Below are 22,647 nucleotides of genomic sequence, written 5' to 3' on the forward strand. Positions count from 1 at the left end.
CAAGCTCTAGCACTAAAGTCTTGCTGACCTAGATTGAGATGTGCTGGTGATTCTTTTCCCCGATGTAGAATCAACAAGCACATCCGTGGCTCTCAGCACAGTGCTAACTTCACCTTGCCAACCGAGAGGCTGAGCAGTTGGCAGGGAGGGTAAAGATCAAAGAGAAAAGCAGAAGTAAAAGTTGCATCACTTGGCTGAGTGTGGTAGCTCACTTCTGTAATCCCAGCACTTTTGGGAGGCCAAGATGGGTAGATCACCTGAAGTCAGGACATTAACAGCAGCCTAGGCAACATGGTGAGACCCCATCTCTACTAAATATAAAAAAATTGTCCAGCCATGGTGGGGCACACCCATAATCCCAGCTACTCAGGTGACTGAGGTACCAGAATCACTTGAAGCTGGGAGGTGGAGGTTGCAGTGAGCTGAGATTGGGCCACTGTACTCTGTTGCATGGGTGACACAGCAAGACTCTGTCTCAAAAAAAAGTTACAACACTTAAGTCTTCCTGACTACATTCCATTTGGAAGTGCTAAGTTTCCAAAGACACGTAAGGTACAATCAATGATTGCTAGGGTCTGAATGTTTGTGTCCTTCCAAAATTTGTATGTTGAAATTCTAACCCCCAAGGTGATGATAGTAGGAGGTGGGGCCTTTGGGAGGTGATTAGAAGAAGAGGACACAGCCCTCACAAATGAGATTGCAGAGAGCTAGCTAGCCCCTTCCACCATGTGAGGATACAGTAAGAAGATAGTCCGCTACCACTGGCTATGAACTAGAGGACAGGCCTTCATCACACATCGAACCTGCTGGCATCTTAATCTTGGACTTGCCAGTATCCAGAGCTGTGAGAAATAAACTTCTGTTGTTTATAAACTACTCAATTTATGGGATTTTGTTGCAGTAGCTTCAATGGACTAAGACAATGGCTAGGTATTTGTTTCTAAGCCATGCCAGTGTGTCCATGACTCAGTCACTTGAACAGAAGCACAGCAGAGATGAACTTAGATTATTTTCATCCTGCTTGAGAAGACCCAGTTAAATGGGGAGAAGAATGGGCTACTTGACCGTCAATCTTTCCAGAACATTCTCAGACCTTCAGACTGTGCCTGTTATATCTTTGCCAGTACTATCACTGTTTCTTTGCTTTGGCAAGTGAGAGCTACTTCCTGCAGTCATTAGATTTCACTCAGCAATGTCTTCTCATCAGGAAAACCAAGCCTCAAAGACGCTTACATCCATAAAATACATTTGGCTCCAAAAAAATCTATCTTACCTCATTGCTCCTGGCAATTTGGTTTGTGTGTCTAATTTCCTCAAGCCAATTGACAAGAATTATAGTCTTGTAATTACATAGTTCTCTATATCACAAGCTCAGGAATCAACACGGTGAGTTGGTGCATGCCCCAGGGTTTACTTCTGCTGCTGTCCATCATGCCTCTCTTAATTCTTAGAAAAGCATCAATTTATCCAAGACAGAAAACTGCTGCTAAGCAGGCCAGGACAATTCTCAAGGCACCAATGACTAGCATGAGGCAATGGGGGATGGAGAGCTCCTCTATTTTCTTTCTCTAATTCTCCCAGATCCAGATCCATAGCCTGTTCTTGCCTAAGTATAAAAGGCCCTATGCAGAACTGCCATTCTTTGTTAGCTGGGCTTCTCTATTCTGTCTTTTTGCCACTCAGGCAGCCTCCTTCCCAACTTCCCTGTACCTGCTACTTTCTACCTCTCCATCCAACCTATCTCTTGTTTTAAAAATGAGAAGCCTGGGTGTGGTGGCTCATGTCTGTAATCCCAGCACTTTGGGAGGCCAAGGCAGGAGAATCATGAGGTCAGGAGATAGAGACCATCTTGGCTAACACGGTGAAACCCCCCTCTCTACTAAAAATAAAAATTAAAAAATTTATTCACTCTTTTGGTCAGCTCAAAGGATAAAAGGCTGGTAGTAACTCAAAATATTTCTTTTTCTCAAATCTGTCTCCATTTTATCAAGGAATAAGATTTTAGGCTAAAGAAATGGAGGGAGAATTGACAGTGAAATACAATTCCCCAGCAATAGCAGATGGGGAAGATTTGCAGGGAGCTGCTTGGGTCTCTAAAATCACACGTGGAGGCAAAGATAGAATCCACCTACTCTAAAATAAGCCCTGTCTACAGGCTTTGAAGCAAAAATGCCTGACTTTGTTTTGGGTTAGATCCTACAGAGATTCCTCCAGCCTTGAAAAAAATTCCCGTGGTTTAATAAAACTTATAATCTCTTGTGATGATTACACAAAGGCACCTCTTGGGATTTCCCACAGGCTGCCTCCCCACTGCCCCTACTATGTCTTCTTCACTGTCCCAAGCGCATATGAATCCCTGGCTAAATAGCTTGCACTCTTGGATTATCTTACCCCCACCAGGGTGTTTGGCAACATTGGATATTTGATGCTTGGATGGGCATCAAATGGCTGAATCCACTGACCACATATTCAGTCTCCATTTCAGTCTTTATGTTATGTGATAGGGAGTCAGAGATGAAAAGTCTCAGTCCCTACTGTTGATGAGTTTTTAGCCCAGTGGTTAGACAATCATGTGAACAGATAAAAACTAGTGTAGCTTGAACAAATTTCAGTACTCATACTTGGGTATGCAGGAAACAAAGCTTTTCTAATTTTTGTTCTATATAAACTTGATTATTATTACTATTATTTTTTGAGATGGGATCTCACTATGTTACTCAGCCTGGTGTCTAACTCTTGGGCTTCAGCAATCCTCCCACCTCAGCCTCCCCAAGTAGTAGGTGCGCACCAATGTGCCCAGCTCAAAAAACTTGATTTTTAACTTGAGTCCCCATTCTGCCTAGTGGCTGAAATGTAATTTTTAGCCAACAGGGCTTTCTCAGCTGATCAAACTCTTGCCTCTCTCCTTCTCACCACAGGATTGCATCTCAATTCTGAGTGCTATGTTGGTGCATTCTGGTGAGGTCAGGGAGAGACTAGGTAGTGTCTAGGGCTCAATGGTCACATTTATTTATTTTAATAAATGTTAATTTTAAAATTAGAGACAAGGGTCTTCCTACATTGTCCAGGCTGCCTTGAACTCCTGCACTCAAGTGATCCTCCTGCTTCAGCCTCCCAAAATGCTGGGATTACAGGCCTGAGCCACCATGCCTGGCCTCAATGGCCACATTTTATCTGGCCTTTGGTTGTTCTTCATCTTTCTCACTGAAATCTCTTGAGATGTTTATTTTCTTATCAGATCTCTGGTCAGAATGTTCAAGGGATTCTCTGCTACCATTTCCTTCTTCCTAATCCTAAATCATCTCTCTCTGTTGTCTTCACATCTCTCCCAGGGAATGGAAAATATTTGGCTGCTTGTTACCTGCCTAGAAGGCTATAGGTAGGGTAGTGGGGTGGTTTCATGTACTCTTGGCTTCAACATTTATGACCTATACCCAGTCCATGCAGGATGCAAGAAGCCTATATGAGACTGACTTTTGTTTTGTTTTATTTTTTTGAGACAGAGTCTTGCTCTATTGCTCAGGCAGGAGTGCAGTGGTACATTATGTCTTACTGCGGCTTTGATCTCCTGGGCTCAAGCCATGGAGATCCTGCTTTCTCAGCCTCTCAGATTAGCTGAGACTACAGGCACATGCCACCAGGCCTGGCTAACTGTTTTGTTTTTTGTAGAGGTGGGATGCCATTGTGTTGCCCAGGCTGGTCTCAAACTCCTAGCTCCAAGCAATCCTCCCACCTTGGCCTCCCAAAGTACTGGGATTGCAGGTATGAGCCCTGTGCCAGGTGGAGACTGATGTTTAACACCAGATTCCCTCCACTTCTGAGACCCCAGCCAATCTGGAGTTTCTTTTATTTTCCCTTGCTTCTCTTCAGGCTTGGAATGGTGCAAGAAAGGATGCTCATCAGAATTGTTTCTGTTCCTCCACCTTTTCAGGGGATCTTATATCCTCTAGAGTGGCAAGCTCTTATATATGCATGTCTTCGTCCAAACTTATTGATGATAGAAATACTTTACTGCTCTAAATTCTGTGGGATTTTAGCTTCTGATATTCAAAAGCCAGATTCTGATGCTCGAAAGAAAGGATTTTTAGACTAAATATATTTTCCTTCAGGTTACTGTTTCTGGAATGGGCTTCATAGTTTATTTATTTATTTATCTTTGAGATGGAGTTTTGCTCTTGTCACCCAGGCTGGAGTGCAATGGCACAACCTCAGCTTACTGTAGCCTCCACCTCCCAGGTTTAAGTGATTTTCTTGCCTCAGCCTCCTGAGTAGCTGGAATTACAGGTACCTACCACCACACCCAGCTAATTTTTGTATTTTTAGTAGAGACGGGGTTTTGCCATGTTGGCCAGGTGGGTCTTGAACTCCTGACCTCAGGTGATCCACCTGCCTCAGCCTCCCAAAGTGCTGGGATTACAGGCATGAGTGATCATGACCAGCCTCACAGTCTACTTTTAAATGGAAAAACTAAGAAAACTATCCTTTCTTGTCTGCATTTATTCCTCTACCAATTCTATGCTAAGGGCAGTGAACACAGAACATCATCACTACTGCTCAGTTAGAAGTAGTGAAGAGGGGCAGCAGAAAGTGTCAGATAGTCTCACTGAGATGGACTAACACCTCCATGAGCTAAAATTTAGGCCAGGCATGTGGCTCACTCCTGTAATCCCAGTACTTTGGGAGGCCAAGGTGGGTGGATCACTTGAGGTCAGGAGTTTGAGACCAGCCTGGCCAAAATGGTGAAACTGCATCTCAACTGAAAACACAAAAATTGGCCAGGCATGGTGGCACACACCTGTAATCCCAGATACTCGGGAGGCTGAGCCATAACAATCGCTTGAACTCAGCAGGCAGAGGTTCCAGTGAGCTGAGGTTGTGCCATTGCACTCTAGCCTGGGAGACAGGGTGAGACTCTGTCTCAAAAAAAAAGTAGCTGGGTGTGGCAGTGTGTGTCTGTAATTCTAGCTACTGGAGAGACTGAGGCAGGAGGATTGCTTGAGCCTGGGGGTTAGAGACCACGCTAGGCAACATAGTGAGACTCAGTCTCAATTTAATAAAAGAAAGTGAGTGGGCTGAGGAGAGACCAATAACTGCAAGACTTGAGAAGTATCTAATAGAAGAGACACTGGAAAAAGATTGGAAAGTAAACTGAGAGATGGGAAGAGAATCAACAGTGAGTAGTGGAAACTAGGAGAGAAAAAAAGATACATTCCTACTGTCTAGTAACTCAATCCATGGAACCAGTTAGAGCAGGAAGAAAATGTGTCTCCAGTTACAGAGAAAGAATAATCTAAGCCAAAGAGTTAGAAGACCTAAGAGTTTCTTTCTGGTTTTTCCACTTTTGCACAAGTGTTTTCCCAAGGCCTGAACTCTCTTTCTATAAAACAAGCAAGTAAGTAGTTTATTATATATAATATGTATAACATAATTAGCATATGTATTCTCTGAGATGAATAAAGTTATGTCTACAGGATTCTTTGAAGTCATAGGAACACAGGGCATTCTCATTTTTTCATCATCTCTGAAATAAACAGCTTTCAATGCTTGCTAACTTCGCTCTGGACTGAAAAACAAAAATAGATCTTAAGTTTCTTAACTCCTAGATATAGCCTCTGAGGGACACATTTCAAACGACTAATATCATTCACCTTCTCATATCAAATGCATTCACGTTATTTTTCATATATGAAAATAGCCATATTTTGGAAAATACAATGTTAATGTCTACATTTTATATGTAAGAAATTCACACTATCCTTTTGTTTTTTAGCCCTGCAACTTCTAGAATTTATCTATTTTTGTGAAATATTGACTCACGCCTGTAATCCCAGTATTTTGGGAGGCCAGGGCAGGTGAATCACAAGGTCAGAATTCAAGACCAGCCTATCCAAGATGGTGAAACCCTGTCTCTACTAGAAATACAAAAAAAATTAACTGGGCATGGTGGTGGGTGCCTGTAATCCCAGCTACTCAGGAGGCTGAGACAGAGAATTGCTTGAACCCAGGAGGTGGAGGTTGCAGTGAGCTGAGATCACATCACTGCACTCCAGGCTGGGAGACAGAGCAAGACTCCATCTCAAAAAAGGATTGCAGTGTGTTCAAATGCTTTTCTTGGTACTAATTAAATATTTAGTATATCATTTGTTGCCTGGGTCTATTTAAGAATTTAGCAGGTCCACCTAAGGAAATTTCCACATTGTCCTGAGGCACGGAGCATGAAACTGACCACCTTGTAAAAATTTTTGAGAAGCTCTCAGGAACTAGAAAGGGACACATGTGAGTGTAGCTGCCCCACCACCATTTTCCACCCTTGTTTAATATGATATAATTAGGTATTTATAAAACACTTATCATCATAACACACTGGTCACTTATTTATTTATGTCAGCTTGTGTCACTTCTGTTATTGAGAGGCGTACTTAGATTTCAAGTGCATTATATTATCCATAAGTGGTGTTTTTGGAATAGCATCATCACCTACATTTATGATCACTTATTGATGAGAAACTTCTATCAGGCCTCTCTCTTTACAGAGATGTCACTATCATTCTTTACATTTGAAATAATTCAGGGCCACAATAACCATCATTACATGGTGCTGAAGTTATGGAAACAAATCTTACCCACCTTTATGGATGGTGGAAAGTAGCCTTATCTTCTTTTGGAAATTTTAAGGTTTTGGTGACCAATTTAATACATCAGGAGAAATAACTTTGTAAACTAAAAAAGTACTCTATAATTGCTGCAGCAGTGACAGGATGCCTAGAATTGAGTTCTGAATGTTTTGAACAGTGTCTGTCTATAATTGGTACTCATTGACTATTTGTTGAATAAATGGATGATTGAATAAATGAATGATATACATTTTCTTTCTATAGACTTTTTTCTGAGACACAGTTGTCTTTTTTTGAGACCCTGTTGTCTAGGCTGAAGTGCAGTGCCATGATCTTGGCTCACTGCAACCTCCACCTCCTGGGTTCAAGTGACTCTCCTACCTTAGTCTCCCAAGTTGCTGGGACTACAGATGCATGCCACCATGCCCAGCTAATTTTTTTGTGTTTTGTTTTGTTTCTTTGAGGTGGAGTCTTACTCTGTTGCTCAGGGTGAAGTACAATGGTGCAATCTCAGCTCACTGCAACCGCCACCTCCCAGGTTTAAGAAATCTTCCCACCTCAGCCTCCTAAGCAGCTGGGACTACAGGTACATGCCACCATGCACAGCTAATGTTTGCATTTGCAGAAGAGACAGGGTTTCATTGTGTCATCCAAGCTGGTCTGACACCCCTGACCTCAAGTGATCCACCTGCCTAAGCCTCCCAAAGTACTGGGATTACAGGTATGAGCCATGGTGCCCAGCTTCTTTTTGTAGACTTTGTGAGTTGTGAGCTAGAAGTAGAAGGCCATTATGAAGACCAAGATGAGGCATCTAGTGATAATGAGAAGAAACTAATTGGCAGAAGACAATTTGACAGCAACGTATGCTATACCTTTGCTACTGCAATTGGGTAATTAGGAATTGCCTATACATGAATTTATTTGGACAAGTGGAGATGAAGTAATATCCTGTTGCTCTATGTTGTAAGAACATATTTTAGGTAAGACAGCCATATGACATAACCATTGCCCCAGTGACTATTACCCTTAGTTGGTGGTCAAGATGGACTCTCTTATACCAACTGCCATGTTGTAAAGTCAGATTGAAGCAAATTTTAATTTAAATTTAGGTGCACAATATATTGCATTTTTCTATGTTTACATTTTATTCCAAACCCATGTGAAATATTATCAAATCTCTTGTCTCTGTGTATGTATTTTGTTTTCCTACCTATTTTATACTTGCAAAACATTTAATGTAATGCATGCTCTTTCCTAACTACATTTGTTTACTTTGACTTTGTCAGCTTGTGTCATTTCACCCTTAGAGGAATCATAACTGTGACCATTTGCTTCCTTTAATAGAGAAATGCCGTGATCCTTGGAGTTATAAATGGAAGGAAGAATGAGGTCTCCCATGGCCTTAACTTCAGGGCTAAACTCTCCTGTGAAGGCTTTGAGCTACACTAAGACTGACAAGGGGATTAGAAAGTGATGATACTTGGACTTGAGCATTAGTTATAAATGAGTTATAACACATAAGTACCAAAAGGGAAAATTTTTTTTACAAGTTTACATGGCTTGACTGTGTCCCCACCCGAAACTTCATCTTAGATTGTAATCTTCATAATCTCCATAATCCTCACATGTCAAGGACAGAACCAGTGGAGGTAATTATATCATGAGGGCTGTTTCCCCATGCTTCTCTCATGATAGTGAATGAGTCTCATGAGATCTGATGGTTTTGTAATTGTCTGGAATTTGCCTTGCTTGCACTCACTCCACCCTGCAGTGAAGAAGGTATCTGCTTCTCCTTTGTCTTCTGCCATGATTGTAAGTTTCCTGAGACCTCCCCACAATGTGGAACTGTGAGTCAATTAAGTCTCTTTCCTTTATAAATTACCCAGTCTCAGTTATTCCTTCATGGCAGTGGGAGAATGGACTAATACACAGCTTTAAGTAGATAAGAGATGAGAGGTAAGAAGCTCATCTTTGGGGTAGCCTATCCTTTTCCTCTGTGAATTTCATGTAGGACAACATGCTCTATTTCAATTATCAATAGTCACCTAATAAGACACTTGAAACATAGTGGCTGAATAAGGCAGTCAGATGGTGGCATGGCTGGGACCTTCCAGATGGCATCATTCATATGTCTGCAGCCTTGGCAGGAATGACTGAGAGCTGGGACCTCTCTTCATGTGACTAACCTCTCTATGTGGTCTCTTTGGTAGGGTAGCCTGATTTCTTCCATGCTGTTTCTGTTTTTTTGTTTGTTTGTTTCTTGAGACAGGGTCTCACTCTGTCACCCAGGCTGGAGTGCACTGGCATGATCTCAGCTCACTGCAACCTCCACCTTTCAGGTTCAAGTGATTCTCCTGCCTCAGCCTACTGAGTAGCTGGGATTATAGGGACCTGCCACCACACCTGGCTAATTTTTGTATTTTCAGTAGAGACAGGGTCCCACCATGTTGGCCAGGCTTGTCTTGAACTCCTAACCTAAGATGATCCACACACCTCAGCCTCCCAAAGTGCTGGGATTACAAGTATAAGCTGCTTCAGGGTTTTTATAAGTACAAAGACAGGGGCTGCCCACGGGGCTCATGTTTGTAATCCCAGCACTTTGGGAGGCCAAGGCGGGCAGATCACTAAGTCAAGAGATTGAGAACATCCTGGCTAACATGGTGAAACTCCATGTCTACTAAAAATACAAAACTTACTGGGCATGGTGGTGCACACGTGTAATCCCAGCTACTGGGAAGACTGAGGCAGGAGAATCAGTTGAACCTGGGAGGTGGAAGTTGCAGTGAGCCGAGATCATGCCACTGCACTCCAGTCTGGTGACAGAGTGAGACTCAACTCACACAAAAAAAGTACAAAGACAGATGCTTTCTTTAGGTTTATGCCTAGAATTAGTATAATGTCATGTCTGCCATGTTCTGTTGGATGAGTGAAACATGAGGTTAGCCCAGATTCTATGTGAGAAGACCACAGGAAGATTTAATACCAGGAGATGTGGTTCATTTTGGGCTATCTTCAGAGACTGGTTACCACACCTTCTAGAGTGAAAGGGTTTGATATGCATGGTCTAAGGAAATAAACTATGTAAAGATATAGACAATATATTATTCTTATTTTTGGAAAAATTGTACACACATATTACTGTGCAAACAGTTACTTACAAGAGATCAAGAAACAAGACCCTGAAAATAGCTGGAGAGTCTATTTATTTTCAATTTAAAAAGATTCTGAAAAATAATCTGGATTGAGTTTTCCATGTCTAACTCAGTACTAGACTATGATCCTATAAAATAGTGAGTTACCTGGATCTCTCAAGAAACTGTCCATCCAGCTGGAGCAAGGATGGCCTTGCTGTCAGTGATGGCTCATTTCTGCCATTAGTCATTCTGGGATAAGGTAGGTCCTGAAATGCAAAATGAGGCTGTTGGAAGGAGGCCTTATACTGGCATGAGTGGGCAGATCCTTCCTCTACTTGGGGCTGGACACTTAGAAGAAAAGACATACCCAAAGACTCACCATGAGGTCAGGGAAGAGTGAAGTTCAGTGGCCTTAGTACATGACTGAAGGCTCAGGTTTAAGCAAAGCTGCGTTCCACTGTGGGACGTCCTAGACCTGTGAAGTTTCTAGGCCTGTGTTACAATTCCCTTGTTAACTAGCAGCTTCTAAAGAATCTCCATGAAACACCACAGCCCAGTTCTATTTAGTACTATGGAAATAAGGGCAAAGTCTCTGTCTGGTGAAGCAATACAGGGGAGATCATCAGCCTCCGGAGGGAAGGTATTTTATAATAAAAGCCTCCAGGGCAGGCCAGGACAGTGGCTCATGCCTGTAATCCCAGTACTTTGAAAGGCTGAGGCTGATGGATCACATGAGGTCAGGAGTTCAAGACCAGCCTAATAAACATAGTGAAACCCCTGTGTCTACTAAAAATACAAAAATTAGCCAGGGAAGGTGGTAGGCACCTGTAATCCCAGCTACTAGGGAGGTTGAAGCAGGAGCATCACTTGAACTTGGGAGATGAAGGTTGCAGTGAGCCAAGATGGCACCATTGCACTCCAGCCTGGGTGACAGAGCAGGACTCCACCTTAAAAAAGAAAACAAAAAGAAACCTCGAGGGAAGGGCTATGGCAGAGCACATGGTTGTCCAGGTGGTCCATGGTGGCTTAAAATGCATTGATCATTGCTGACAAGGCAAGGGGCAACTGAGATGGATTTCAGATACAAGTTAGCATTTTCCCACTACTGATCAGCATGGGAGTTTTGACCTGCTCCATGTCCAACCTGAGCTGGTCCATCCCTCCTTAGGCAACCTGGTGGTCCCACACTATTAAGAGGTCACCATATTGATGCAAAACTTAGCGCAGACACCTCATCAGCATAGCATGCTACAGCCCAGAACTCCTGGGCTCAAATGATCCTCCCACCTCAGCCTCCTGAGTAGCTGAGACTACAGGCACGTGCCACTGTGTCCAGCTTTTATTTCTTTTTCTTTTTGAGACAGCATCTTGCTCTGTTGCTCAGGCTGGAGTGCAGTGGCACGATCTTGGCTCACTGAAATTTCTGCCTCCTGGGTTCAAGCGATTCTCCTGCCTCAGCCTCCTGAGTATCTGGGATTATACATGCCCACCACATGCCCAACTAATTTTTGTATTTTCAGTAGAGATGGGGTTTCACCATGTTGGCCAGGCTGGTCTCAAACTCCTGACCTCAAGCAATACTCACCTTGGCCTCCCAAAGTGTTGGGATTACTGGCATGACCCACTGCTCCTGACCCATGTCACCTTTGAACAGAGATAGTTTTACTTCTTTTTTTTTTCTCCAATCAGGCTGCCTTCTATTTCTTTCTATTACCAAATTACATGGGCTAGACCCTCTAGTATGATACTGAATAGAAGTAGTGAGAGTGGATTCTTGCCTTGTTCCTGATCTTAGGGGGAAAAGCATTCAGTCTTTCACCATTATGTATAATGTTAGATGTAGGTTTTTGTAGATAACCTTCAGTTATCCTCCTTTTGACTGAAAGACACAGAAAACCCTAACTTAAATGGACTAAAACCATGAGAGCTTTCACTGTCTGAGTGTAAGTCCAGAGTCAGGATGGGCTCCAGTAACTGTGTGAATCAGCTTTTCAAGACATCAGTAAGATCTCTGGCTGCTTCCACCACTCCACTGAGGTGCCCTTAGCATCATCCTAAGGTTGGTTTTCTTTTAGGCTATAAGATATCTGCCAAAATCATCAGAGTCTATAGTGCTTCCTTACTGAGGTTTACCTGGAGAAACGGAGGGATATAAGAGTGAGGCTGGGAGAGAGGAAGTGAAAATCTCTCTCCCAGCCACAGACTCTATCCTCTGCTCGGTCTGTGTAGGCTGAATGCCCAATCAGATTACACAGCCGCTGCTGGGTCAGTAACAGTCATCAGGGAGGCAGATGTCTTCTATTCTTCTAATCATCACTCTGCTCAGTGTAATAAAGAACAAGTGGCCAGGCATGGTGGTTCACACCTGTAATTCCAGCACTTTAGGAGGCTGAGGTAGGTGGATCACTCAAGGTCAGGAATTCGAGACTAGCTTGAACAACATGGTGAAACCCCATCTCCACTAAAAATACAAAAAAAAAATAGCCAGGCTTGGCAGTGCACACCTGTAGTCCCAATCATGCAGGAGGCTGGGGCAGGAGAATTGCTTGAACCCAGGAGGCAGAGGTTGTAGTGAGCTGAGGTTGTGCCACTGTCCTCCAGCTTGGGAGACAGAGCAAGACTCTGCCTAAAAAAAAAAAGAACAGTAAGTAAATACAGCAGGGGACTTTTAGGGGGATTCAGAGAGGACTGTAAATATGACTTCTCTGTTAAAATTTTATCAAATGTCATGATGATGGAATAGTTTTGTATCTTGAGTGTGATGGTGGCTACATGAATATGCACATGTGATAACATTGCATAAACCATAAACACACACACACACACACACACAGAAGAGTGCAAGTATGATTGATGAAATCTGAGTAAGGGCCATGGCTGTACCAATGCCAATGTAATGGTTTTGCTATTGTACTATAGTTACAAAAGATGCCAATACTGGGGGAGGAGAAGAGAGCTAGGACTTCCCTGTATGCTTATTTTGCAACTTCCTGTGGCTCTATAATTTATTATTATTTTTTCATTCTATCAAGTAGATTATACATTGGACTTTCAGGCAGTGATCAGCAATATGTAAGGGAGCTCCATGGTAGAGCTGGGTGTAGTGCAGACACCTTTTAATTTACAGTATCACTATCAGGTAGCTTGTCTCACCCAATTCTAAAAAAAACCTGGGGTATAATCTACATACAGCAAAGTGCAAAAATCTGGTGAGAAGCATGGCAGTTTTACACACATGCACACTCCCTCTCTCTTTACCACCTGAAGGCACCCATTATTTTGACTATCACATAGATGAATCTTATCGAATGGCTCATTTTTACTTATTTATTTTTATTTATTTTTTGAGATGGAGTCTTGCTCTTGTCACCCAGGCTGGAGTGCAGTGGCATGACCTCGGCTCACTGCAACCCTCTGCCTCCTGGGTTCAAGTGATTCTCCTGCCTCAGCCTCCTGAGTAGCTGGATTACAGGCAGTTGCCACTATGCTAATGTGTGTGTGTGTGCATGTGTGTGTGTGTGTGTGCATGTGTGTGTGTGTTTAGTAGAGACAGGGCTTCACCAGGCTGGTCTTGAACTGGCCAGGCTGGTCTTGAACTCCTCAGGTGTTCCACCCGCTTTGGCCTCCCAAAGTGCTGGGATTAAAGATGTGAACCACTCCATCTGGCCCATTTATATTTATATTTATTGGCACTTTCAGTGCTAGGCTGGAAAAGGAAAAGAAAACAAATCTATTGATATTGCTGCTTGTGAGAACTTTGGTTAAGAGAAGGGAAGGAAGGAAAAAAGGAAGAGAGGGAGGGAGGGTAGAAACAACCTAGGAAGTGACACTCTTCTGAAAAGAGATTAGGAGTCCCTTGCTTCCTGCTATGAAGACCAGCCTTCCATCAGGTTGGTCTGATGGGAAAGAAGAGCTCTGAGGCCCAGGTCCCACACTCAGGACTTTCATATGCAATCCTTGATTCCATTGCTTTTCAACACTGGCCTGTGCTCATAATCCCCATGGCACATCAAACATCTGGCTCTGCTTATTTTTTTTAAACATAGCAGTACAAAAAGCTGATGGTATAGCTTCAACCTTAGAAAGGTGGTTATTAGTGGTGTCACGAACTTTGGGGAGCCGTATGGTATGAGACACCAACTGAAAGGTGCACACAGCAAAGCTTCTTGGTTTCTTGGCTTCACCTGTCATCCTCTCAGCTGCAGAGGCACAGAGCATCTTGTTTGGGGCCAGAAATCCCAGCTGTTTTCAATGTTTTGGAACCGGTCATAAAGCTTAATGGTGATACAGTGACTCAGTGGTATTTATTTTTGCTGATTAGAGGCTTTCCCCCTCAGTGGCAGGTGATTGGATGTTCTCAGGAATGAGACCAAGCTTCTCATTCTTGAATAAATATTTTAAATCCAAAGAGGTAGAGATGATATTAATGGGAATTATCTCCTCTTTAAACTTCCTGCAGCTAATTCACAGGTGCCCTTGACTGTGCACAGGATCTAAAGCCAGAAAAGCAGGGCAGGGTTGCATTCTTCTCTGAGTGGAAACTCAACTGTCAAAGCCAAGGGGCCTGAGGCCATGACTGGGCCCTGCCTTTGTTTGGTGATACGCACTCATGACTTAGGTGTTAGAGTCTTCCACAAGAGATGGATGCTACACCTAGAGAGAGTGGCAGAGGAGGGATTACTAGAAGGCTGTTTATAAAGGGGTTAAGGGAGACCCATAAGGGATGCTGAGGCATGCCAGGTCTAGAATATCACCTCTAGGTCAAAAGACATTAAAGGTGGTTACAAAGCTCAGAGAGAAGAACTGAGAAAAACAACTGACAACTTAGCTGACCTGAAGCCCATCTGGAAGGGAGCCAGGGACTCAATACTATGACCTCCCTCTTCTCCCAACCTCTGGTTGCCTGTTGTTACCTCCCATTTGCCTAATCCAATTTGAACACATGGCAGCAGGAATCATGGTTAATAGAGTTCATGAAGATCTGCTCACTAAAGCACAGAGCAGGGAGCAGAGATGGTCTGATGGGAAGCACAGAGCAGGGAGCAGAGATGGTCTGATGGGACAGAATGAAAAGTACCTACACACTACCCTTCTCCTCATGATGGCATAGCTGGTCCCTCAGGGGAGCAGTGACTGCCTAGCAGCCACCCAGTGGGTTCTTTCTGCCCCCTGCACAGACAAAAACCAATTCACTGAGATGATGGCATTGCAATAAAGAAAAAGTTTAGGCTGGGCACAGTGGCTCACACTTGTAATCCCAGCACTTTGAGAGGCTGAGGTGGGCAGATCACAAGGTCAGGAGTTCGAGACCAGCCTGGCCAACATGGAGAAACTCAGTCTCTACTAAAAATATAAAAATTAACTGGGCATGGTAGCAGGCACCTGTAATCCCAGCTATTCAGGAGGCAGAGGCAGGAGAATCATTCAAACCCGGGAGGCTGAGGTTGCAGTGAGCTGAGACCACGCCATTGCACTCTAGCCTGGGTGACAGAGTGAGACCCCATCAAAAAAAAAAAAAAGAAAGAGTTAAATAGGCACAAGGCTGGCCATGTCACATGGGAGTCGGAGTTATTACTCAAATTCAGCTCTCCAGAAATTCAAAGGCTAGAATTTCTCAAAGATAGTTTGGGGGAAGGGGTAGCCAGGCAACCATGTTTGTTGCTGATTGGTTGGGGGCACAATTGTAGAGTTGTGGCAAATGGTCTTCATCCTCCCTGAGCCCCTTCTGGGTGGGGCCACAGGAACTGTGGACAAGCCCAGGTGGAGCCATCAGTTGTGACATGCAAAAAACCTGAAAACGTATCTCCAAAGGCCAATCTTAGGTTATACAATAGTGATGTTATCTTTAGGAGTAACTGGGGAAGTTGGATATCTTGTGACCTCTAGAATAATGGCTGGTAATCATTTATGTCTCCACCTTAACAGAATTCAGGCTCCTCTAGTATCCTAGTCTTGTGGTCTCTGATTAGCTTTACAAAGGGGATTGAATGTTTAGGAAAATCTACAATTTGTTAAACTCTAAACTAGATATCTCCCAAAGTTAGCTTGGCCTAAGCCTAGAAATAATTAAGGGCAGCTTGAAACCTAAGGAAGATGGGGGTGGGCCAGATGAGGTCTTATTAACTGCCATAATTGTCTCACTGTTATAATTTTTGCAAAGGCAGTTCCACCAGGAGGAGGCCTTCCTTCCCACCTGCCATCAAGAAACAAAGAAGAAAGTAAATGTGTCAACAGTACCTCTTGAGAACCTCAGTCCAGTCTCCAACATAGGGTCACAATAGATTTAAACTCCCATTTTCCTTTCCACTCCTGGGCCTCTTGGATCCCCCACTGCCTCTTCACATAGTTGTCCTACATTCAGGTTTGATGACACAATTCTCGGCCAGGTGTGGTGGCTCATGCCTGTAATCCTAGTGTTACTGGAAAGGGGTCCCAATTCAGACCCCAAGAGAGGGTTCCTGGATCTCTCACAAGGAAGAATTTGAGGCAAATCCATAGAGGAAAGTGAAAGCAAGTTTGTTAAGAAAGTAAAGAAACAGGCCCAGCATGGTGGCTCATGCCTGTAATCCCAGCACTTTGGGAGGTTGAGGTGGGTAAATCACAAGTTCAGGAGTTTAAGGAGTTCAAGATCAGCTTGGCCAGCATGGTGAAACTCCATCTCCACTAAAAATACAAAAATTAGCTGGGAATGGTAGTGTGCATCTGTAATCCCAGCTACTCAGGAGGCTGAGGTAGGAGAGTCACTTGAACCTGGGAGGCAGAGGTTGCAGTAAGCCAAGACTGTGCCACTGCACTCCAGCCTGGGTGACAGAGATTCCATCTCAAAACAAACAAAAAAAGAAAGTAAAGAAATAAAGAATGGCTACTGCATAGGCAGAGCAACACCATGGGCTGCTCAGCTGCTTATACTTATTGTTACTTCTTGATTACATGCTAAACAAGGGGTGGATTATTCATGAGTTTTCTGGTAAGGGGGTGGGCAGTCAATTCCTGGACCTGAGGGTTCCTCCCATTCTGAGACCATATAGGGTGCTTCCTGACATTGCCATGGCATTTGTAAACTGTCAGGGTGCTGGTGGGAGTGTCTTTTAGCATACTAATGCATTCTAATTAGCAATATAATGAGCAGTGAGGGTGACCAGAGGTCACTTTCATGCCATCATGGATTTGGTGGGTTTGGGTTGGCTTTACGGCAAACTGCTTTCTCAGCAAGGCCTTTGTGACCTGTATCTTGTGCCATCCTCCTATCTCATCCTGTGACTTGAGTGCCTAACCTACTGGGAATGCAGCCAGATAGGTCTCAGTCTTATTTTACCCAGTCTCTATTCCAAATGGAGTTGTTCTGGTTCATATGCCTCTGACACTAGCACTATGGGAGGATGAGGCAGGAGGATCACTTGAGCTCAGGAGTTCAAGATCAAACTGGGCAACATAGCAAGACTTTGTCTGTACAAAAAAAATAAACAAAATTACCCAGGTGTGGTGGTACATGCTTGTAGTCCCAGCTACTTGGGAAGTTGAGATAGAATTGCTTAAGCCCAGCAAGTCAAGGCTGCAGTGAGCCATGATCGTGCCACTGCACTCCAGCTTGGGTGACAGAGTGAGACACTGTCTCAAAACAAAAAACAGCAATTGCAAATATTTTAAGCCTCCAAAAAGAATGGGGTAAGGGTGAATTCTATCTTTACTTAACATTTTGGTTATTCATGATCAAATTTTTTTGCATTAATTTTGATTTGCTAAAATACTGCATTAAAATACCATTTATCCTAATTACCGAGAGTCTAGGCCTCCCCTTGCTTACCTCACCCTAGTCCCAGCCCTTCAAGTGCCTCAATTTATAAGACTTACTGGTAAGAGCACTTCAGTGAGCTCACCTGTTGCATTCTGAATAAGGATCAGTTTTGTTTGTTTGTTTTTTGAGATGGAGTCCTGCTCTGTCACCCAGGTTGGAGTGCAATGGCATGATCTTGGCTCGCCACAACCTCTGCCTCCTGAGTTCAATTGATTCTCCTGCCTCAGCCTCCTGAGTAGCTAGGATTATAGGCATGTGCCACCGCACCTGGCTAATTTTTTTTTTTTTTGAGACGGAGTTTCGCTCTTGTTTGCCAGGCTGGAGTGCAATGGTGCAATCTCGGTTCACCACAACCTCCGCCCCCTGGGTTCAGGCAATTCTCCTGCCTCAGCCTCCTGAGTAGCTGGGATTACAGGCACGCGCCACCGTGCCCAGCTAATTTTTTGTAATTTTTAGTACAGACAGGGTTTCACCATGTTCGTCAGGCTGGTCTCGAACTCCTGACCTCTGGATCCACCCACCTTGGCCTCCCAAAGTACTGGGATTACGGATGCGAGCCACGTGCCTGGCCAGGATCAGTTTTTTAATATTTTCATATACCTTTTCAGGAAGACACCTAGCATGTAACAAAATGAAGGCTCTCCTGTAAATATATATATATATATTTGTGTGTGTGTGTGTGTGTTTTAAAGCCCACACACAGAAACAGATGTCGCCAATGCCACAGAATCTCTAAGTCCAGTTGCAAATCCTCTCTCACCTAACAGGCACTCTTTATTCTGAAGACAACTTTCTTTAACCCCAAGTAGGAACTAAAATTCAAGTAATGTAAAAACAACACTTTTCAGAAGTGCCAGTATTTTTCTTTCTTCCTGTGCTCTGGTATTTGTTCAAAGTGATTTTTTAACAAACTAGTTTGACTGCAACTGCAAGTGCAGGAAACTGGAGACCAAAACAAACAACTAAGTTGGAAAAAAAGCACTTAGGTTCAGCTCTTAAGGAGCTAAACAGGCTCACAGCAAGTAAAACCCAGTCCTCTGCAGTAAAACCACCTACCTTCCTACCTCATTGCCAAAAGTCAGGACCCTGCCTTCCTATACTAGACTTTCCATCCTACGAGCCCCTACTTCAAAGCCAAATGCACAGCTACAGAGATGCTTGGCTTGTCTTTGCCTCCTTCCTCCTGGAGGGCCAGAGTAGGGCTTCACACTCACAGAGTGACAGAGCAGCACAGGACAGAATGACTCAGGTGGCAGTAATGCTCTGGTTGCTAGATGAACAAAGCATGTAGGGGAGGAGGAAAAGGCTTTGATACAGCAGCAGATTAGCAAGGCAGGCCAAGAGGGGAAAAGGAAATCACATAATTTGTATTTGTACTTCCTTAAAAAAAAAAAAAAAGAGACCAGGCACCGTGGCTCATGCCTGTAATCCAACACTTGGGGAGGCTGAGGTGGGAGGATCATGAGGTTAGAAGATCAAGACCATCCTGGCTAATGCAGTGAAACCCTGTCTCTACTAAAATTACAAATAATTGGCTGGGCATGGTGGTGCACACTTGTAGTCTCAGCTACTCTGGAGGCTGAGGCAGGAGAATCACTTCAACCCAGGAGATGGAGGTTACAGTGAGCAGAGATTGTGCCAGTGAACTCCAGCCTGGCACAGAGCAAGACCCTGTCTGAAAAACAAAACAAAACAAAACAAAAAAAAACAAGAAAAAACCACAACCCAGACCAATAAACAAAGCTCAGATTCTATTTAGAGATCTCAACACTTGACCACAGATACTCAACTGAGCACTTGACCACAGATACTCAACTGTCTCCACCCTGCCCAGGCCAGCCTGTGTCTTTTCTCCAGCCCATAGCTGTCAGGCTGTTTTATATGCTGGTGCTGCCTGCAGGGTCTTGGTATGGGAGGGTGCTGCTGGATGACATCTTAGTGTATATTTACTGCACAGGTTGTCTGAACAGCCTGCATTCTGGCTCTGGCCTGGCGTACATCCTGAGTCTGCTCATTTCCATTCTATGTCTCCCAGAGCCCATAGATACCCAGGGGTGGCCTTTAAAACTGGGGCCAGGCTGGGGCTGGAATGTACCATTCAGAGTCAGAACCAGCCTGCAGGATCCAGCTGCTTGGGGTTTGGGAGAGAAGCCTTGACAGGCACTAATCTGGCTATTCCTTGTGAGTCAGAGCACACTGTACTGGGAGCTGCATCCTTTGGGATGGGTTGAACAGTCACAACCAGAGGATACAGAGAGTCTCTTCCTTGCCTCCTTCGAGCCAACCACAGGCTTTGTGTATTAGTTTTTTCATGTACAAAGCTGTTGGAATCGTATGGTCGAAAGGTATTCCTTGTACCCTCTTGCTAATGCAGGATTCTAGCACTCTGCTTCTCATCTTAGATATATCTGCATGTTCACAAAAGTTTCTCTTGCATCCTTATGATTAAGTCAGTTCAATTTCATTTTTTTTCTGAGATGGAGTCTTTTTCTGTCACCAGGCTGGAGTGCAGTGGCATGATCTTGACTCACTGCAACCTCTTCCTCCTAGGTTCAAGTGATTCCCCTGCCTCAGCCTTCCAAGAAGCTGAGAGTACAGGAGCATGCCACCACACCTAGCTAATTTTTGGTATTTTTTAGTAGAGACAGGGTTTCACCATGTTGGCTAGGATGGTCTCAATCTCCTGACCTCGTGATTCACCCACCTCAACCTCTCAAAGTCCTAGGATTACAGGTATGAGCCACTGCACCCGGCCTAATTTCAACATTATGTCCTGGACTCTGTTGCCAGTGTCTGACACTGCCACCCTGTGCTGCTAAAGTGCAGGCAAAGTAGGGAGACAACACTGTCCCCTTTTTATAGGGTTCACTCTGTTGTTAGGATATAGGAGTAGTACAGTAGGCCAAAAAATGACCCCCTGAAAGATATCCATATCAAAACCCCAAATATGTAAATGTGACCTTGTTGGGGAGAAAAGGTCTCTGCTGCTGTGATAAAATTAAGGTTGTTGAAAGGAGGTGCTTAGGCAGCATTATCCAGGTGGGCCCTAAATGCAATCACATGCATCCTTACAAGACACACACAGAGAAGAAGACACAGACATACAGAGGAGAAGGCAGTGTGAAAACAGAGATTTGGAATGATGCTGAAACAGTCCACAGAAGCCATAGGAGGCTAGGAACAGATTGTCCCCTAGGATCCTGGAGAGAGTGCAGTGCTGCTCCCTTAATTTCAGACTTCTGACCTCCAGAATGCTGTGACCATAAATTTCTGTTGTGTGAAGTTTAGTGTGTGGTAATTTGTTACTTCAGCCTCAGGAACGTAAGATAAGCAATGCTGTTTATATTCTCTAATGCCCCACAGAGGTTTCTTTGTGTCTGTTGTCTAATTGGGTTAGTGTTCTCAACTGAAAGAGCTCTTTGGTTATTGCCCTCATAGGACTTGGATATGAATAGACGGTGATCCTCGGCTGGGACAAGTAGCAGCCACCAAGCTCTCCTTGAGATCCTATCTCCCCTCTGCACAAACTCACTCTGTCTGGTTTCCTCTTCCTGTAGGAGAGCTCTGTCCACAGAGTTCCTCAGGCCCTCATGGACTAGATTTCAGGTGGGCCACCCAAAAAACTCATATGGAGATTCTAGTGAAGGAAGGAGATTGGACTCACTTTGTAAATAACACAATATATAGGCACTTGTAAATGTAATGTACAAAACTTGGCTGCCTGGGTTCCTACCAGACTCAAATGCATTTGGAGAGCAGGATAAGATTTCTTTTTAGCTGGCATAAGGTAAAATTCCATTACAAAGTGCATTGCAATTAGCCACCAGCTGCTGCTGCTGCTTCTGCTTCTTCTTCTTCTTCTTCTTCTTCTTCTTCTTCTTCTTCTTCTTCTTCTTCTTCTTGTTTTTTGAGACAGTTCTGCTCTGTTGTCCAGGGGGGTGTGCAGTGGCATGGTGTCTGCTCACTGCCACCTCCCTCTCCCCTCCCTTCACCCTTAGGTTCAAGCAAATCTCCTGCCTCAGCTTCCCATGTAGCTGAAATTACAGGCACTCTCCACCATGCCAGGCTAACTTTTTTTGTATATTTAGTAGAGACGAGGTTTTGCCATGTTGTCCAGGCTGATCTCAAACTTCTGACCTCAAGTGATCACCTTCTTCAGCCTCCCAAAGTGTCAGGATTACAAGTGTGAGCCACTGCTCCCAGCCTTTGCAGCTTTCTGAGTGGCCTTCATTGCCTAAAATACTCTCTTCCTCAACTTCAACAAGGTGCTGAAGACTGTACTATGAAAACCCCTTTTTTATGTAACCAGTTTGTACCATAGCATATTCTTCACTTGGAGAACTAGTTATCTCAGAGGACTGCAATTTTAAATAAAGATACCTCAAGCCACCATTTATGATTATCTTCTTCTGGATGCTATAGAAAATTCCTAAATAAAATGTTGCATTTATAACAACAGATTGCATTTGGAAGCATGCCCAGTGGAAACTTACTTTCTAAAAAGTAAAAAAAAGCCAGCCTCAGTGGCTCACACCTGTAATCCCAGCACTTTGGGTGGCTGAGGCAAGTGGATCACAAGGTCAGAAGATCAAGACCATCCTGGCCAACATGGTGAAACCGCATCTCTACTAAAAATGCAAAAATTAGCCAGGTGTGGTGGCAGACTGTAATCCCAGCTATTTGGGAGGCTGAGGTAGGAGAATCACTTGAACCTGGGAGGCAGAGGTTACAGTGAGCCAAGATTGTGCCATGGCACTTCAGCCTGGCAACAGAGTGAGGCTCTGTCTCACCAAAAGAAAAAAAAGAAAGAAAAGGAAAGTCTATTGGCCAGGTGCAGTGGCTCTTGCCTGTAATCTCAGCATTTTGGGAGGCCAAGTGGGGAGGATCACTTGAGACCAGGTGTTTAAGATCAGCCTGAGCAACATAGCAAGACCCAATCTCTCTCTTTTTTTTTTTTTTGAGACAGAGTTTTGCTCTGTTGCCAAAGCTGGAGTGCAGAGGCACGATCTTGGCTCACTGCAGCCTCCACCTCCCAGGTTCAAGCAATCCTCCTGCTTCAGCCTCCCAAGTAGCTGGGACTAAAGGCACACACCACCACAGCTGG

The 22,647-nt window shown here is 44.0% G+C and overlaps 2 long non-coding RNA genes across 9 annotated transcripts in view; one reads left to right on the plus strand and one right to left on the minus strand.

Annotated features, from left to right (window-relative positions):
* The window catches only part of LOC103791187 (uncharacterized), a 59,817-nt gene extending 38,715 nt beyond the window's left edge, over positions 1-21,102 (plus strand). For both annotated transcript variants that reach the window (XR_013529138.1, XR_013529140.1), the window contains exon 4: positions 7,079-21,102. This is a non-coding gene — a long non-coding RNA (uncharacterized LOC103791187). The remainder of the gene's footprint in view (positions 1-7,078) is intronic.
* The window catches only part of LOC144580131 (uncharacterized), a 160,931-nt gene that overhangs the window by 70,256 nt on the left and 68,028 nt on the right, over positions 1-22,647 (minus strand). The window lies entirely within an intron of this gene.

Source organism: Callithrix jacchus, chromosome 18 (genome assembly GCF_049354715.1).
Source record: "Callithrix jacchus isolate 240 chromosome 18, calJac240_pri, whole genome shotgun sequence".
NCBI classification, from domain to species: domain Eukaryota; kingdom Metazoa; phylum Chordata; class Mammalia; order Primates; family Cebidae; genus Callithrix; species Callithrix jacchus.